Consider the following 6,321-nt stretch of genomic DNA (forward strand, 5'->3'; position numbering starts at 1 on the left):
GACCCAAAATGATCCTCCTCTTTTTCCATCATCGTGTTTATGGGCCATTGTTCTTCATTAGAACTTCAGAGTTTAAGAGACTAGACCCCATAGTGGGTAGATAATTTTAAATAAGATGGAAATTCACCTTGATACATGAGGTAATACAGTGGTACATAATACTTTTGAATTAGTGTTTTGGGTTTCTTTACATAAATGTTTAGAAGTAGAATCGCTGTGTAATAAAGCAGTTCTGTTTTTAATTTTTTGAAGACCCTCCATGCCATTTTCCATAGTGATTGCACCAATCTGCATTCACATCAACATTGTTCAAGGTTTCCCTTCTTTTAAAAATTTAAAATAATTCTCATCTGAGGTTACATTTATTGCTCTTTTTTAGAGAGAAAGGAAGGCAGGGGAAGAGAGAGAGAGAGAGAGAAACAAGTATGCGAGAGATACATCAATATGAGAGAAACCCCGATCAGTTTCCTCCCATACCTTGCTGGGGTGAGTGGACTTGGTTGTAGGTCCTTGCTTTTCACCACGTTGAATATTTTATGCCAGTCTCCTCTGGCTCGAAATGTTTCTGTTGACAAATCAGCTCACAGTCTTATTTGAGCTCCCTTGCAGATAAGTACCTGCCTTTTTCTTGCTACTTTTAAAATTGTAACCTTTTTCATTTTCATTTTGATGTGTCTTGGTGTGAGGCTCTTTGGGTTCATCTTATTTCAGACGCTGCACTTCCTGTGTGTTTTTATCCTTCACCAGCTAAAGAAATATTTCAGTCATTATTTATTCAAATAGGTTCTCAATCTGTTCAAGTCCTTTGCCCATTTTTTTAATTGGGTTGTTTGTCTTTCTGGAGTGGAGTCTTGTGAGTTCTTTATATATTTGGGAGATCAGGCCCTTGTCTGAGGTATCATTGGCAAATATGTTTTCCCATACTGTTGGTTCTCTTTGTATTTTAATGCTGTTTTCTTTAGCCCTGCAGAAGCTTTTTATTTTGATGAGGTCCCATTTGTTTATTCTTTCCTTTATGTCCCTTGCTCTAGGGGACGTGTCTGTGAGGATGTTGCTGCGTGGAACAGATACTTCTCCAAGGAAGACATACAGAGGGCCCAGAGACATATGAAAAGATGCTCAGCATCACTAGCCATCAGAGAGATGCAAATTAAAACCACAATGAGGTACCATCTCACAGCAGTCAGAGTGGCCAACATAAACAAATCAACAAACAAATATTGGAGAGGATGCGGAGAAAAGGGAACCCTTTTACGTTGTTGGTGGGAATGCAGACTGGTGAGGCCACTGTGGAAAACAGTATGGAATTTCCTCAGAAAACTAAAAATGGAACTGCCTTTTGACTCAGCAGTTCTGCTGCTGGGATTATACCCTAAGAGCCCTGAAACACCAATCTAAAAGAACCTATGCACTCCAATGTTCATAGCAGCACAATTTACAATAGCCAAGTACTGGAAGCAATCGAAGTGCCCATCAGCAAATAAGTGGATCAAAAAACTGTGGTACATTTACACAAGAGAATTCTAGGCAGCAGAGAGAAAGAAGGAGCTCATACACTTTGCAACTGCATGGATGGTACTGGAGAGCATTTATGCTAAATGAAATAAGCCAGGCAGTGAGGGACAAATACCATATGATTTCACCTTTAACTGGAACATAACCAACAGAAGGAAAAAGGAAACAGAATATAACCAGAGCCATTGAAGTTAAGAACAATCTAACAATAGCCAGAGGGGAGCAGGGAAAGGTTAGTGGGGATAAGGGTTTTCAGGAATTACTATAAAGGACACATGGACAAAACCAAGGGGAAAGGTGGAAGCAAGGGAGGGAGGTGGGTTTGGCTGGGGTGGGGGGAGCGGTGTAGAGAAAATGAAGACAACTGTAATTGAACAACAATAAAATAATTTTTTAAAAAAGAGTTTGGTAAATGCAGACGACTGTATTTGAACAAGAATAAAATAAATTTTTTTTAAAAAAAGAGCTTGAGAGTCTTCCCTCTGCTTGCATTTCTTCAAATAGTTTGAGAAGGATAGGTGTTAGTTAGTTTTTTTTTTTAATTTCCATTTTGAATGTTTGGTAAAATTCACCTGTGAAGCCATCCAGATCAGAGGTTTGGTGTGCTGGGAGTTTTTTTTTATTACCATTTCATATTTGCCAGTTGTTATTGTTCTGTTCAGGCTTTCTGCTTCTTCTTGATTCAGTTTTGGAAGATTGATGTTTCTAGAAATTTACTCATTTCACTCAGGTTGTCCAATTTCTTGGCATATAGTTGTTCAGATTAATTTCTTACAATCCTTTCTATTTCTATGGTATAGGTTGTTACTTTTGTTTCCGATTTTATTTATTTGGGTCCTCTCTCTCTCTTTTTTATGAGTCTGGTTAAAAGTTTGTCAATATTGTTTATCTCTTCAAAGAACTAGCTCCTGGGTTTATTGTTCCTTTGGATTTCTTTTTTAGTCTCTATGTCATATAATTCTGCTCTGATCTTGATAATTTCCTTCCTTCTGCTTGTTCTGGGCTTTGTTTGTTGTTGTTCCTGTAGTTCTTGTAGATGTAGGGTTAGATCTTGTAGATGCAAAGATCTGAGATCTTGTAGATGCAGAGATTTGAGATCTTGTAGATGCAGAGATTTGAAGTTTTTCTCTGTTCTTTAGGTAGGCCTATAATGCTATTAACTTTCCTCTTAGGACTGCTTCATCATGTGTCATATGTTTTGGGTTGTTGTGTGTTCATTTTCATTTGTTTCTGGGTACTTTTTGATTTCTTCCTTGATCTCATTGTTAATCCATTCATTATTTAGTAACACTTTATTCAGTCTCCATGCATTTGAATGATTTTGTAATTTTTCCTTGGTGTTGGTTTCTATTTTCAAGCCATTATGAATTGAGAAGATGCTTGATATAATTTCAATTTTCTTGAATAAGTTGAGGCTTGTTTTGTGTCCTACCATGTGGTCTATCTTTGAAAATGACCCATATGTGTTTGAAAAGAATGTATATTTTGCTTCTTTGAGGTGAAATGTTCTGTAAATATCAATTAAGTCCATTTGATCTAAAGTATTGTTCAATGCCACAATAATCTTGTTGATTCTTTGTTTGGAAGATGTATTCATTTTTGAAGTGGGGTGTTAATATGCCTTATGATGACTGTATTGCTGTTGATCTCTTTCTGAAAGTCCTTGAGGATTTTCCTAATATATCTAGGTGCTCCTATATTGGGCGCATATATATTTACCAGGGTTATATCTTCTTGTTGAACTGCCCCCTTAAGTATTATGTAGTGACCTTCTTTATCTCTTGTTATGGCCTTAGTTTTGAAGTCTATTTTCCCTATATAATTATTGCTACCCTAGCTTTTTTAAAACAATATATTTATTGATTATGCTATTACAGTTGTCCCATTCCCCCCCCCACTCCACTCCATCCTGCCCACCCCCCTCCCTCCCACATTCCCCCCCTATAGTTCATGTCCATAGGTCATACTTATAAGTTCTTTGGCTTCTACATTTCCTACACTATTTTTACCCTCCCCCTGTCTATTTTCCACCTATCATCTATGCTACTTATTCTCTGTACCTTTCCCCCCCTCTCCCCCTCCCACTCCCTTAATGACAACCCTCATGTTCTAGTTGTTTGCCTAGTTTGCTCTCATTTTTGTTTTATGTGTGGCCGTTAATAACTGTGAGTTTGCTGTCATTTTTACTGTTCCTATTTTTGATCTTCTTTTTCTTAGGTAACTCCCTTTAACATTTCATATAATAAGGGCTTGGTGATGATGAACTTCTTTAACTTGACCTTATCTGAGAAGCACTTTATCTTCCCTTCCATTCTAAATGATAGCTTTGCTGGATACAGTAATCTTGGATGTAGGTCCTTGCGTTTAATCTTGGGTAATATAATTATGATGTGCCTTGGCATGTTCCTCCTTGGGTCCAGCTTCTTTGGGACTCTCTGAGCTTCCTGGACTTCCCAGAAGTCTATTTCCTTTGCCAGATTAGGGAAGTTCTCCTTCATTATTGGTTCAAATAAGTTTTCAATTTTTTGTTCTTCCTCTTCTCCTTCTGGCACCCCTATAATTCGGATGTTGGAACATTTCAAGGCGTCCGGGAGGTTCCTAAGCCTCTCCTCATTTTTCCAAGTTCTTGTTTCTTCATTCTTTTCTGGTTGGATGTTTCTTTCTTCCTTCTGGTCCACACCATTGATTTGAGTCCCAGTTTCCTTCTCATCACTATTGCTTCCCTGTACATTTTCCTTTGTTTCTCTTAGCATAGGCTTCATTTTTTCATCTGTTTTTCAAATAGATTCAACCAAGTCTGTGAGCATATTGATAACCAGTGCTTTGAACTGTGCATCCGATAGGTTGGCTATCTCTTCGTCACTTAGTTGTGTTTTTTCAGGAGCTTTGAAGTGTTCTGTCATTTGGGCCTTTTTTATTATTATTTTTTTTTGTCTTGGCGCGTCTGTTACTTTAAGGGGCGGAGCCTTAGGTGTTCACCGGGGCGGGGTTGCGCTGGTTGCTGTGCTGTGATGCTGTAGGTGGGTGAGGGGCCGAGTGGGAGCAATGGCGCCCGCCTCACTCTCCTCTGGCTTTCAATCTTTCACTCCGATACCCACAATCAAACTGGGCCACTCTGGTGCTGGTTCCCGAGTAAGAGGGGCTGTGCACACTCTAGGCCCCTGTGGGTCTCTCCAACAACCTCTCCTGTGAGGCTGGGAGTCTCTCCTGCTGCCGCCCCAACCTCCACGGGCGTTTTCAATCAGAGGTTTGAGGCTTTATTCCCGCCCCCACCCCCACCCCGTGCTGGAGCCCTGGGTTGCGTGGTCTGCTTCGCTCCCCGGCGTTCGTCCGGTTTATCTGTGGGCGAATGTGGTGCCGCGGGTTGATACCCGCTGCTCTGCCTGCCCCGTTCTCCACCAGTCTGAGTCCGGCCCTCTGGGTTTATCTGTACAAATGTGGGGCCGCAGGGTCTGCTAGTGCTCGGACTGCCTGCGCCATTTGTCCCACACTCCGCCAGTCTCAGTCCCGCCACAGCCACCGAGTCCTCTCCACCCCAGTGCCCGTCTCCGCCTCTCCTACCAGTCTGGATGAATGTTTATTTTCTATTTCCTTGGTGTTGGTCCCCCTTGCTGTTCGATTCTCTGTCCGTTCTGGTTGTGTGAGGAGGCGCAGTGTGTCTACCTACGCCGCCATCTTGGTTCTCCCTTCCCCAGCTTTTTTTATGTCAGTATTTTTTGGAATATTTTTTTATATCCCTTCACTTTTAGCATGTGCATATCTTTTGTTCTGAGGTTGGTCTCTTGTAGACAGCATAATGTGGGTCATGTTTTCTTATCCATTCAGCTACCTGATGGTTTTTGAATAAAGCTTAATCCATTTGCATTTAAAGTTATTATTGATAGTTACTTATTCATTGCTATTTTTTTCCCTTTGTACCTGTGTTCCTCTCTTTTTTCTGTACTTCTTCTTCTTCTTAAAACAGTTCTGTTAGCAACCCTTACAGTGCTGGTTTGGTGGAGATGTACTCTTTTAGCCTTTTTTGGTGGGGGGCATCTGGAAATCTCTTTAATTTGCCTTCCATTTTAAAATCAGAGCATTGCTGGATAGAGTAGTCTTAGTCACAGGTCTTTGCTTTTTATTACCTGGAATATTTCATGCCATTCCTTTCTCACTTGTAGTGTTTCTGTTGAGAAGTCAGCTGATAGCCTTATCAGAGCTCCTTTGTGAATTACTAACTGTTTCTCTCTTGCTGCATTTATGAGTCTCTCTTTGTTTTTAACTTTGCCATTTTAATTGTGATGTGTTTTGGAGTGGGCATCTTTGGGTTCCTCTTTATTGGGACCCTCTGTCCTTCCTTAACTTGTGTGGCTTTTTTCCTCAGTAAGTTAAGGAAGTTTTCTGTTATTATTTCTTCAAAAGGTTTTCTAACCCTTGATCCCTTTCTTCTCCTTCTGATATCCCTATGATGAGAATGTTGTTACGTTTCATGTTTTCCTGAAGCTCCTTTAAACTATCCTCATCTTTTTTGAGTCTATTTTTGTTTTGTTGCTCTGACTGGGTGTTTCTTTCCACCTTGTCTTCCAACTTGTTGATTTGGTCCTCAGCTTCATCAAGCCTGCTTTTTAACTCCTTCTAGAGTATTCTTCATTTCAGATATTGTATTCTTAATTTCTACCTTGTTCTTATTCATAGTTTCTATGTTCTTTTTCATGCTGATGTAGTTCCTACTAAATTCCTTGTAACTCCCATAAAGTTCCTTGTAGTTCTCACTGAGGTCTTTGTGCATCACTATAACCATTATTTTGAACTCTATGTCTGATAGAT

Source organism: Desmodus rotundus, chromosome 3, assembly GCF_022682495.2.
Source record: "Desmodus rotundus isolate HL8 chromosome 3, HLdesRot8A.1, whole genome shotgun sequence".
Lineage (NCBI taxonomy): Eukaryota > Metazoa > Chordata > Mammalia > Chiroptera > Phyllostomidae > Desmodus > Desmodus rotundus.